The sequence below is a fragment of the Vipera ursinii genome (genome assembly GCF_947247035.1).
Source record: "Vipera ursinii genome assembly, chromosome: 5".
Classification (NCBI taxonomy): Eukaryota; Metazoa; Chordata; class Lepidosauria; order Squamata; family Viperidae; genus Vipera; species Vipera ursinii.
Window position 1 is genome coordinate 16562179 of NC_139518.1, and position 14042 is coordinate 16576220.

Sequence of the window (14042 nt, forward strand, 5' to 3'; positions counted from 1 at the left end):
TCACACTGGCCAACTAGATGTCTCCCAGATGCTAAAGCAAGTGATAGAGACACCCCCTTCTCCCACAAATTCTTCCCTGAAATTCATATTTGGATGCATCCAGCTACTAACAAGGAAGTAGCATTAATTTGTGAAGACTAAATGCCCATAATAAACTGGACCTGTATACATTTATTCAACTATCCCTAAAACCATCTAAATCAGTAGTCATCACCGTGACATGTGGCAATCAATTCAACATGTGAATGAGTTGCTGTATGAAGAAAGTGCTTTCTTTTGCTCTTCAAAATCTCTTTCTCACCAGCTTCATTGGATGACCTCTAGTGTTTTCAGAAAGTGTGGGACAAAAGCTCCTTGTCTCCATCCATGCTTGCTTTTGTGTAGCTCAGACAAGATCTTCCCAGATGCTTGTTTTCTATGCTAAGGTTCCAAACATCTTTTTTAGGGAAGATGTTCAAGTCATTTAGGTTGTCATCTTCTGCCTGATTTTTCCAGCTATATTATATCATTTTACAATGTAACTACCAGAACCTTTTCCTAATATGGATTTAATATGGAGTTATATAAAAGCATCACAATATATTACATTTTTCTTTTTTCCTTTTATTCTTTATTTTTTCTTTGTTTGGTCTACCTTTATCTTGCCTTCTTAATTGTTGCTGTCCTTCTTAACTTTACAGGATCTTGGGAATTATTAGAGATCTTCTGGAACTGGATTGACCCTCCTGATATTGTAGAATACATTCTAGTTGAGTCTTAATTATTATGACTTTATATAATGTATGATTGAGTGTGTGACCCCCCTTAATCCTTCCTTTCCATCTTTTATTCACCAATATCCTTGGCTTTAGTTCTTCCATTTTGTAGTCAGATGTAATTGCATCAAACCCTGCAAGCAATTTCCCAGTTGGATGTAGGGTATATGTAAGAACAGTTTGTTCACTGCTTCCTATCATCTCTACAACACTTAAGTCTTATATGAGATTACGCTCATCATTGTGGATTAAATCTAGGTTTGCTTTTCCCTTGTTGAGTTCCAAGATCATCTGTGTTGGTCACAGTCATTTGGGAAATGTTAACTTCTTACCCTATACATGAATGCAGTCAATCTCTGGTTAGATTCCTTGGCCACTTCTCCATTCCCCAATAACATCAAGCAGCTTCTCAGAACTGTGCATAATGTCTCTAGTCTTCATTAAAAAGACAAATTAACACACAATCTATGCATTAATCACTTAACCCACCTCTGCTTCTAATATCAATTGCACAACCCAAAAAATCTGCGTATCCCTGGCAGAGGGAATTTATTATCCAATGATTGGGTCCCTCTAAAAGGAATATCTTCTTTGTTCTCGAGATGATATCCTTCTTCATAAGAATCCTCCTTCACCTTTGTAGCAAAAGAGCTATCATCCTGAGTGTGAGATGAGGCCGTTATATCCTATTAGATCTCAGCAACCCTAACCCTAATCCTCTGAGCATCTCCAACTCAGCCACCTTGGCTTCAGAGTAATGAACTTGTTCTTGAAAACTGAAAGCTCACTACTCTGAGCACAAATCCATAACATTGCATCCAATAGACAGCTAGTCAAACATTTTACATTCTGTGTGATAAATTAGAAAATAGTTCCTTTCCTAAGGCTTTTGACACTTAGATTTATTGTTGACAAGCTTGGTTTCATTCTTCTGTGGAAACTATTTGACCAAACAACTAGCTCTTCTGTTATGCTTGGCTTCATCAAACAGTGGCAAACCTACCTTGATATTTTTTTCTCTGGCAAATTAGTATGATCCTTCCCCACTAAACCTACTTAGAAAATTCCTCTGTTTTCTTGTTTTCTTCTATTTATTTGCTCTGATAATAAGTTCCCAGGTGCCTCTTATTTTTCTAAAAGTCTTGCCTGAGGCTGAGATTGTTCCTTGTAATTTTTATAAAATCTCCTACAAGTTTTCCTTTGTCCTGCTGTATGATTCTGTTGATCACCTAGATAACCACTATCTACAAACATCTCTCTTGAAAATAAAGTATCAGCAGCTAAATCTAGAATGTGAAGGCTTCTTCTCTAAAACATAATTGGTTACTAGCTTCCATTATTCTTCCTTGAGTGTACTTGAAGCAAAGTTTGAACCACGATCACAATATCTTTGATTTAGGTCATATGAGCCCTGATTAATGTGAATAAATACATACTACCGGTAGGTGTAAGATTACTTCACTCAAAAGATACCTAATTTTGATTATTCTACAATAACTTGTAGTTATTTTGTATACTGATATCCTGAAAGTTCAGTCCTGCTTTATTTGCAACACATAGAGGAAACAAATGCCACCCTTCTGTTTCCTTTTATCTAAATCATAGGCCACTAAATAAAAGTGGTGTGTGTGTGTGTGTGTGTGTGTGTGTGTGTGTGTGTGTTACATCTGGAAATATATATATAGGAAGAAAGGGTTATTTTTATTTTTTTATTTTATTTTAATTCCATTTATATCCCGCCCTTCTCCGAAGACTCAGGGCGGCTTACAAGCTTAGCAGTAGCCTTCATTCTATGTATATGCCTGCTTATTAGGGCTTTCACAAACACCCCCAAGCGGCATTATTACAAAGTCAACTTAATTGCCCCCAACAATCTGGGTCCTACCTGAGGAGTTGTATGTATCTCTTTTCCATTCCTTTGCTTCTGCAGCTCCATGTTTTCTACACTAAACTCTGTAGCCCAGGTTTATTGATAGGACTGAGCTTAAGAGTCCACAAAATCCCCTCTTCCATTATGTGTCTCATTTTTCTTCATCAAGCCCGTTGAGATTTGCACTTGGAATCTTATGAAGGCCATGAGTTCAAAAGGAGGAGGCTGCAGAACCCTTCACTGAACCCCATCATCATCATCATCATCATCATCGTTAACATTGTCATCTATTGAATTTATGTGCTGCCCAACTCCCAGTGATTCTAAAGCAAAGCCCAAAGGAATATTTCCGTAAGAAGGGTAGGAGATTCATTTCAGTCTGTTCTTTCTCCAAGTTTCTATTTAGCTGCAACACGTTATCCCTGTGCTATGGCACCCTTCTCCAAAAGAAGGTCCTCTTCTTTAACTCTCATAAAATCAGACTTAGAACAAGAATAAGAAAACCCTATGGCATTTCCATGGCTTCTCCGAGTCAACAAGAAGTCAATAATAATAGAATTTGTAATCTCACAATTACAGGAACAAAGGTTTCCCCATCCTTGGTCTAGAGCCCCTCCAGGGGTTGCCAACCCAAGTCAAAATGGCTAATGGTCAGAGAAACTAGCAGTTGTAGTTCAAGTGAAAACACCACTTACCCATCCAGACTAATATTGCTAGGTTGGCCATTTTTATTGGAATCAATGGCTATTTAGTATGCTATTGCTAATAAGATTTAGAGACTAGGTGAAGACTTTGTTGTTCTGTGGTATGGGAAGATAAATTCATCTTTCTTTACCACAGATCATGATGCCATGGCTGCTATTTAGCTTTCTAAGCTACATATTAATTACAAATTTGGAAATTTTATCATGTTAGTTCCAGATGTTTAATTATCCATGTTTTCTTGCTCTAGTATTGATTTAAACTAAATTCCTCTGTCTTAAAAAAAAGATTGTTATTTACAAAGCCCCTTCCCAACTGTGTCTGCATAGCTAAGTGCTGGAACTAGTACTTAGTTCCAACTCAATGGTACAAGTACTTAGAACCAACTCAATGAAACCAGTAGCACTCAATTGGCCATACCTACCTTGAGAACCGCTGACAGATCTGCTGTGTTCTCATCATACCATTTATCACAAATAATTGCTGTTCAGAGTTTTGCATCCCAGTTCAAACCCTAATTTGAAGATTTATCATGTACCGTTAGAAGCTGTTTGCCTTGGAAGTGCTTCGCTGGGGTGGGTCTCCTTGTTTTCCTTGACTGCTATCACTAAAGTCATGGAAACACTTTCTAAGGTCAAAGCTTCAACCCAAAATAGGATACAGTCATCGATATAGCTCTGCTGCTCTTTATGAAGCAAACCACGGGAATCTATCGTTGATATACAGTTTGATGGATTTTGAGAGCATGGAATTGGTCTGCACATGCATGATTATCATTAAGCGATTGTGGCATCAGATGGTGACATGCATTGTCAATGAGCCATTTCTGATCGAACGGCAGAAATGAGACCGCCATGGTAGCTTCCACTGTCACAAACACATTGCTTTTCCTGGGATCAGTTCACACATACACAGCAAAGTAGTCAATGCCAGTCAAATGACATGTCTGTGCAACTAATGTATTTGTTTGCCCATGTATTTGTTATGGGAAAGGTGGATGGATGCATGCCCTGTTCTGCATATACCATGTGGCTTTTCTTTGGAAGCAAATGAAAGGCTCTTAAGAGCTGCTTGCGTCACTCCTGTGTCCACAGTGAACCAGTGGAAAAAGGGCAGGGATCCTGCAATTATTTAACTATAAGGCCCTTTACTCAAGCTTTGTTGCTGCAAAAGACTGTCACTGTGCGTCAAACAAAGGCATTTGTATTCAACATGCAATTAGTAAATGGTCTTTGCTGCATTGAATTTCGGTCAGTCTCAATATTGTCTCCTTGGAAGTTGTTTTTGTTTTGTTTTTACAGGTGGCATTTCCTGCTGTGAAGATTATTTGCACTTCTTATATGAAATTGATGTATTTGTTTAAAAGGAAAAATACTTGTTCTCTTATTTATTTTTGTGATTCCCATACCCCGTTGGTGTACTATGCAATGGGCTTTTGTGGTGTGTCCTGATGACAGTTTATGCAGATATCTTAATGAAGTGACCTTTATTTTGAGAATGATTGTGTTGTTGATTATTATATAATATATACAAATATATATAATGATGTCAGAAGACACTTGGAAAAGAAATCTATATTTACCAAAATGTGTATATTTTAATAGATGCATAATGCTTCATTGTGTGCCTTTATATTTACAGAAAAACAGGGATGGGGTTTTAAAAAAGCCAACATCTCAGCTGAATTGTCCATAGGTTTTAAAATGAAATATTAAACCAAAAAAGAGAGAAGAAGAAAACTCATAGTCTATACTGATATATACAAATAGTTCTTAAAATGACCAATATCAGAAGATCTGGTGTTTTTCAGCACTAAAGTGAATTAAATACAGATTATGCCTTAAGAAGCTGGAAATATGTCCTTTGTAGAATAGTAGTTGAAATGGGCTGACTTTGGGGATTTATTTGCATTGTTGGGAAAGGAAAATGGTATTAGATTTCGCAATAAAACTTGGAAAACAACAACAACAACATGTTTAGGGCATTTCCATCATTCTCTGTCTCCTGATCTTTGTTTCTTCCACCCTCTCACTGTCTGAATTCAATATGTCTCATTCCAGCAGTTTTAACTCTTCCCCAAGCAGTTTTAGATCAATGAATAACAGAGTTGGATGGGACCTTGGAGGTCTTCTAGTCCAACCCCCTGCTCAAGCAGGAAACCCTATAGCATTTCAGACAAATGGTTGTCCAATCTCTTCTTAAAAACCTCCAGTGTTGCAGCACTTACAACTTGTGGGGGGCAAGTCATTCCACTGATAAATTGTTCTAACTGTCAGGAAATTTCTTCTTACTTCTAGGTTGCTTCATTCCTTGGTTAGTTTCCATCCATTGCTTCTTGTCCTACCTTTGGGCGCTTTGGAGAATAAATTGACTTGCTTTTCATTGGGGCAGCTCCTTAGATTTTGGAATTTCTAATATGAGGAGTATCTAATATGAGGATGCTGAAACCCATAATCCCCAGAAAAGAATTATTCATGCCAATAATTTACTAAGATCAAATTATTATTAAAGCAATCTCCATGACGAAATTGCACACTTTGTCATTTTGGACTTGGGAATGAATACGTCAGCTCTGTATGTTACCAGAATGGCATCTGTTGAATCTCTGCTATTTCAATGGAAACTCAATTCTCTTGTCAGCCATAAGTAGGCCTTGCTGAAATGAACAGAAATTGGGCCATTAGAGTATTGCAAGGAGAAGATTGGATGCTACAGAAAACTATGTCCACTTTTAGCCTGTTAAGACAGTTTGCCTTGGGCTCTCATGCAGATCAAACGGTCTATTTGGGTAAAGCATCCATGCTATTTCTCCACAGAAGCCAAACCCATTGACACTGACAATGTGAGTTTTGTGTCACATCTTCTCCAAAGCCACCAAACTCCACGCTAAGATTTCCCTCTCCTGAGGACCTAAATTTGAAGAGAGATTGAGGCTGCAGACAGGACATAAGAGTCCTTCCTGCCTAGCACCATCAGCTGCTGGCAAGGCAGAGAGGAGGAGGTGGTGCAGAAGAGCCCAAGAGACATTTCTAACTCAGTCCCTCCTCCACTTGAAGAGCCAAGGACCTTCCTGCCCACACAATGTCCCTCAGTGATCCTACCAAGCGGCTAAGCCTCTGCATAGCCTTAGGGAAAGTCACGTGACCTACTGATAAACATTATTTATAGCCTTGTATGTGCATACAGTACCATCCTTGTTTGGGCAATGTTTGCAACAAAGAAGAATGCCATTATCTTCTCCCCCATGCCACCCACCCACAAGGCATCCACCAGAGGCAGTCAGTCCGCATGCGATCATAAACCACGGCCGCAAGAGACAGGGGATGCGACCCAGAGAAGAATCACCAGAAAGCAGAAGCATCAGGGCTGTATTTGTACCCAGAGATGATCTTTAGCATGTAATGGTAAGATTTGGCTGTGTAGAAGTGTCTGCTCAGATATGATTGTCATGGGTTGTTCTACTAAATTTGGGCTCCACAGCCTGGTACCATTGACTTACAGCATGCCTGTAAGAATTTCCTTTGGTGCCTATGATGCTTTGCAGTACACACACACACACACACACACATACACACACACACACACACTTATTTCCCAAAAAGAAAAATCAATCTGAACTTAATCCCTTCCTTACCCAGTATAAGGATGCCTTCTTTACTGTATTCTCAGAGAATTTAAGACAATTTGAGAGATAAACTGTATGTGAAAAAAACCAGATGATTCTTTCAGAGAAATACAATTTGCACGTACATGTATATACCCTTGTGGACGCAAAGATAGAAAATTATTGTAATTGCAAAAATTAAAAGTGCCACAGAACTCTTGCATCATCATTTGTTCTAATAATCCTTTCTCCCTTTCCCCCCCCCCTCCCTCCCAGCCTGGACATTTGCAGAAAAGAAAAAAAAAACACATCTTTGGAAACATATCAATTTGCAGAGGAAAAATGAGGGTAAACCTTGAGTACTTTTAAAATAATGTTTTAAAAAGAAAAACAATCACTCCTTAAGTGTATTTAAAATAAATATGGGAAAAAAGACAAGGTTGTGGTCACCATTTTTACTTGTTTATATTTTTAACCCCCTTCTGCCATACATAACCCCCACAGGTACAACGGTAATCCAGAATTATAACCACCACACTACTGTAGCTCCATACAGTAATTTCTCATTTGTATTCTTTGTCTATTTATTTGTATTTACTTATTTTTACCCCACACATCCTCCAAGAAACTGTATTACAGTGTTCTATGCCCTTTTGCAATTCACAATGCGAAATTCATTTGAGGTGGTGATTGATTCAAGATCAGCTACTGTAGTTGTTACCTGAGGCCTGCTTTCCTATTTACAGTATCCAGTGACACTGTAACCTCTGTGCACTCCAACTGGCTGTTGAATATCAGTTCCTCAGGTCTCCTAGTTCTCCTCTTCTTGTAACAGCAGAATAACAGAGTTGAAAGGGAACTTGGAGGTCTTCTAATTCCTCCTCCTACAGGAAACCCTATACCATTTCAGACAGTTGGTTGTCCAATTTCTTCTTAAAAACTTCCAGGGTTGGAATAACCACAACTTCTGGAGACAACTTGTTCCACTGATTAATCATTGTAAGTGTCAGGAAATTTCTCCTTGGTTCTAGGTTGCTTCTCTCCTTGATGGGTTTCCATCCATTGTTTCTTGTCCTGCCTACAGGAGCTTTGGAGAATAGGTTGACCCCCTCTTCTTTGAGGCAACCCCTTCGATATTGGAACAATGCAAAGCAGAATACATCCTTCCTGGTGGGACCCTTTCAGACAAGTCTATCTTTCTCAAAGGAAAGCAGGAACTGGGGGGAAAACTGAAAAATACACCTGAGATGTTTCTGGCAAGCAGGAGATATGCCTGTGAGTTGGGATACATTGTTTGGGTGGTCTACTAGACCAGAGGCCTTTTGTAGTTGAGTTGTTCCATCCTTAAGCTAGAGTACCTGACCAGACATCCTTTTGATATATGTATAGTTATGTGCATAGAATGGAAGTTAGGCATGGACCTAGAAACATGAAAAACATATTAGGTTTTGAAGAACACTAAGCAGAATTGTAAATGTAACATAAAATCATCATTGGAGAACACTAAGCATGAATGCACACTTTAGAAGTAGGTACTCCATGTTCCTTATTTATATCTTAATTTCAGTTTTGCAGCTTCTCGTGCCATTTGCCATCCAAAGTATTATGATCAATTTTAGAATACTCCAAGATAGACTAGCCATAATCTTCTAAGCATCTTTGCTCTCCAGTCATATTTGGACCCTGGTTGAGCTGCTCAACCCCCTTCCAGGCCTTTCAATGGGAGTCATTGAGCAGAAAGCGGCATACACCAAAACAACACAGGCCACAATCCTGGGCCAGTCTTCACAAAGCTGCACAGCTGTGTGTTACACATTCCTTTATAGCGCCCACATATTACAATGGCAGTGGTTATTGTTTCTTTTGGGGGTATACAACAAGCAACTGTATCGAGAGCCTATGATGTAATGAGCAGAAATGTTCTGCCAAGATGCTCTGGAATTAGAGTTCACACTGTGAACATTGTGTCAGATAGTGAGAGAATGAAAAACAATATGAAATTAAGATAACAAATTACAGTGAGTGACAGAATACACATTTTGTTCTAAATCTGTTTGACTCCCAAGCCAGTTTGCTACTAACATGTTCAGTGCCAAAGTGGTGGTGTTCTGAACTAACAAATATCTATAGCCACTGCTGAAATAGAGATCCCAAAGCCCATTGAAAACAATGGGATCAGATGCACAAAAGCTTAAGATTGGCAATTTGGTAACTCTTGTCTGCAGTTCAAACAGAATAGGTGAAATTCCAATGGCAGGTTCAGGGCCCATTCCTGGGATAATAATCCATGGTCTACAAGCAAATCTCCCCTTCATGGATTACTGCCTTGTCGTGGCGAAGGGGCTTGCGTAATTCAATGAAGCTATGGGCTATGCCGTGCAGGGCCACCCAAGACGGACAGGTCATAGCAGAGAGTTCTGACAAAACGTGATCCACTGGAGAAGGAAATGGCAACCCACTCCAGTATCTTTGCCATGAAAACCCTATGGACAGTACCAAAAGGCAAAACGATATGACGCTGGAAGATGAGCCCCTCAGGTCGGAAGGCGTCCAACATGCTACTGGGGAAGAGCAGAGGGCTAGTACTAGTAGCGCCAGAAAGAATGAAGCGACTGGGCCAAAGCCGAAAGGACGCTCAGCTGTGGATATGTCTGGTGGTGAAAGGAAAGTCCGATGCTGTAAAGATTTTTTCTCCATAGGAACCTGGAATGTAAGATCCATGAATCAAGGAAAGCTGGACGTGGTCAAACAAGAGATGACAAGACTAAACATTGACATCTTAGGTATCAGCGAACTAAAATGGACAGGAATGGGTGAATTTAATTCAGATGACCATCAGGTATACTACTGTGGGCAAGAATCCCTCAAAAGAAATGGAGTAGCCTTCATAGTCAATAAAAGAGTAGGAAAAGCAATACTGGGATACAATCCTCAAAATGACAGAATGATCTCAGTTCGAATCCAAGGCAAACCATTCAATATCACAGTAGTCCAAGTCTATGCCCCAACCACCAGTGCTGAAGAGGATGAAATTGACCGGTTCTATGAAGCCCTACAGCACCTTATAGAACTAACACCCAGAAATGATGTCCTTATCATCATGGGGGATTGGAATGCTAAAGTAGGAAGCCAAAAGATAACTGGAATAACAGGCAAGTTTGGCCTTGGAGTACAAAATGAAGCAGGGCACAGGCTGATAGAATTTTGTCAACAGAATACGATGGTCATAGCAAACACTCTTTTCCAACAACCCAAGAGACGGCTTTACACATGGACATCACCAGACGGTCAACACAGAAATCAGATTGACTATATGCTCTGCAGCCAAAGATGGAGAAGCTCTATACAGTCAGTAAAAACAAGACCAGGAGCTGACTGTGGCTCAGACCATGAGCTTCTCCTTGCAAAGTTTAGGCTTAAATTAAAGAAAGTAGGGAAAAGCGCTAGGCCAGTCAGGTATGAATTAAATCATATTCCTGTTGAATATACAGTAGAGGTGACAAATAGATTTAAGGAATTAGATCTGATAGACAGAGTGCCTGAAGAACTATGGACAGAGGTTCGCAACATTGTACAACAGGTAGCAACCAAAACCATCCCAAAGAAAAAGAAATGCAAGAAAGCAAAATGGCTGTCTGAGGAAGCTTTGCAAATAGCTGAGGAAAGGAGGGAAGCGAAAGGCAAGGGAGAAAAAGAAAGATATGCCCAATTGAATGCAGAATTCCAAAGAATAGCTAGAAGAGATAAGAATGCCTTCTTAAATGAACAATGCAAAGAAATAGAAGAAAACAATAGAATAGGGAGGACCAGAGATCTTTTCAAGAAAATTGGAGAGATGAAAGGAACGTTTCATGCAAAAATGGGCATGATAAAGGACCAAAATGGCAGGGACCTAACAGAGGCAGAAGAGATTAAGAAGAGGTGGCAAAATTACACAGAAGAATTATACAAGAATGAGCTTAACGTCCCTGATAATCACAATGAGGTGGTCACTGAGCTCGAGCCAGACATCCTAGAATGTGAAGTGAAGTGGGCCTTAGAAAAGCTGAGCAACAACAAAGCTAGTGGAGGTGACAGTATTCCAGCTGAGCTATTCAAAATCTTAAAAGACGATGCAGTAAAAGTGCTACACTCAATTTGCCAGCAAATTTGGAAAACTCAACAGTGGCCACAGGATTGGAAAAGATCAGTTTACATTCCAATTCCAAAGAAAGGCAGTGCCAAAGAATGTTCAAACTATCGCACCATTGCACTCATTTCTCATGCTAGTAAAGTTATGCTTAAAATTCTACAAGCTAGACTCCAGCAGTATGTGGATCGAGAACTACCAGAAGTACAGGCAGGATTTCGAAGAGGCAGAGGAACTAGAGATCAAATTGCTAACATACGCTGGATCATGGAGAAAGCTAGAGAGTTCCAGAAAAACATCTACTTCTGCTTCATTGACTATGCTAAAGCCTTTGATTGTGTGGATCATAACAAACTGTGGCAAGTCCTTAAAGAGATGGGCATACCAGACCATCTTATTTGTCTCTTGAGAAATCTATATGCGGGCCAAGAAGCAACAGTGAGAACTGGACACGGAACCACTGATTGGTTCAAAATTGGGAAAGGAGTCCGGCAAGGCTGTATACTGTCACCTTGCCTATTTAACTTATATGCAGAGCACATCATGAGAAAGGCAGGGCTAGATGAATCAAAAGTTGGAATTAAGATTGCCGGAAGAAACATCAACAACCTAAGATATGCAGATGATACCACTCTAATGGCAGAAAGTGAAGAAGAACTAAAGAGCCTGGTGTTGCGGGTGAAGAAGGAGAGTGCAAAACTTGGGTTGAAACTAAACATTAAGAAAACCAAGATCATGGCATCTGGCCCTCTCAATTCCTGGCAAATAGATGGGGAAGAAATGGAGGTAGTGACAGATTTTATTTTCCTTGGCTCCAAGATCACTGCAGATGGGGACTGTAGCCAAGAAATTAAAAGACGCTTGCTCCTTGGGAGGAAAGCCATGGCAAATCTAGACAGCACACTAAAAAGCAGAGACATCACCCTGTCAACAAAAATCCGTATAGTCAAGGCTATGGTCTTCCCAGTTGCAATGTATGGCAGTGAAAGCTGGACCATAAGAAAGGCTGAGCGCCAAAGAATTGAAGCCTTTGAACTATGGTGCTGGAGAAGACTCCTGCGAGTTCCTTGGACTGCAAGGCGATCAAACCGGTCAGTCCTAGAGGAGATCAACCCTGACTGCTCTTTAGAAGGCCAGATCCTGAAGCTAAAACTCAAATACTTTGGCCACCTAATGAGAAGGAAGGACTCACTGGAGAAGAGCCTAATGCTGGGAAAGATTGAGGGCAATAGAAGAAGGGGACGACAGAGAATGAGGTGGCTGGATGGAGTCACTGAAGCAGTAGGCGTGAGCTTAGATGGACTCCAGAAGATGGTAGAGGACAGGAAGGCCTGGAGGAACATTGTCCATAGGGTCGCGATGGGTCGGACACGACTTCGCAACTAACAACAAACACAAGCAAATCTTGGTTATCATGTATTGGTTCAATCTGAAGAGGGGATCATTTTTTCTCTCTTTCACATGTCGTCCTATATTTCATTCCCTTCTTTCACTGGACAAGTCATGCATGATCATGAGGATCTGAGTCCAGGGCTTTTTTTGTCATAGAACGCTCAGAACGGAGTTCCGGCACCTTTTTTGGATGGAACCTTGTAGGGTAGGCAAGGCAGGTTGTATGACATGTGTGAATTCTGGCATCTTTTTCTCTTACAAAAAAAAAAAGCACTGAATATAACCATCAACTACTAGGCAGGAAATATGGCCAGCTCTCAAAAAATAGGGCTAGCCTTACATTTCCTACTTTATCCCTTCTCTTGTTTGTAGCCACCCAGTTCTAATCTCCAAGAAAGGCTAGATTTTACCTAGCCATATTCTGGGAGCACATCCTAAATAGTTAATTTAGGTTTCGTCTGTTGTGAGAACCTAGAAAAATGGGTTCATTCAGTGAATCCATGAATTAAGTTAATCATGGGTTAGACACATTGTAGGAAAAGTGTCCTAATCACTAGATCAAACTATATTAATATTTGTTTTTTAACAGGGCAAAGGCCTGTATTCTCCAATCAGTGAGGTCTGCATGGTCAAAGCCCCACCCCTCTTCTACTCACATCAATGTCATGTACACGTAAAAGGGGCAGGACTTTAATTTAATTTAATAATTTAATTTAATAATTTAATTTGTATATCGCCCTTCTCCCGAGGGACTCAGGGCGGTGAACAGGGCAATACATAGTAAAAAACCGAATACAAAAATTAAAAGCGATTAAACCATTGTGCCCATAATAATTAATACATCTTAAAATTAGAGCTATTTATAAAAACCCAACCCCATCCCATCAGACCAGGCCAGCTTGTTCAAAAAAGAAGGTTTTAAGATCGCGCCAGAAGGAGCGAAGGTCGGGGGCCATCCGGAGCTCAACCGGTAAGCGGTTCCAAAGGTCTGGCGTGCCCACAGAGAACGCTTTCCCCCTGGGGGCCACCAATCGGCATTCTTTGATCGGTGGCACCCTAAGGAGGCCCTCTCTGTGGGAGCGCACTGGACGGAGGGAAGTTGACGCCGGCCGCAGGTGTTGCCGTAGGTAATCCGGACCCATGCCATGAAGGGCTTTGTAAGTCATCACTAAGACCTTGAACCTCACCCGGAGAGCAACCGGTAGCCAATGCAGCTCACGGAGCAAAGGTGTAACATGGGAGTATCGGGAAACCCCCAAGACAACTCGCGCGGCTGCATTCTGCACCAGCTGAAGTCTCCGGGTGGACCTCAAGGGCAGCCCCATGTAGAGAGCATTACAGTAGTCCAGACGAGAGGTCATGAGCGCATGAGTGACTGTACGCAAGGCATCCCGGTCTAGATAGGACCGCAACTGGCGCACCAGGCGAACCTGGGCAAAGGCCCCCCTAGTCACAGCTCCAATATGCTCTTCCAAAGAGAACTGTGAATCTAGAAGGACCCCCAAGTTGCGAGCCCTATCTACGGGGGGTAATAGCTCACCCCCCCATGGCCAATGATGGAATAATTGGAATTTCCCGGGATGCCGGCAC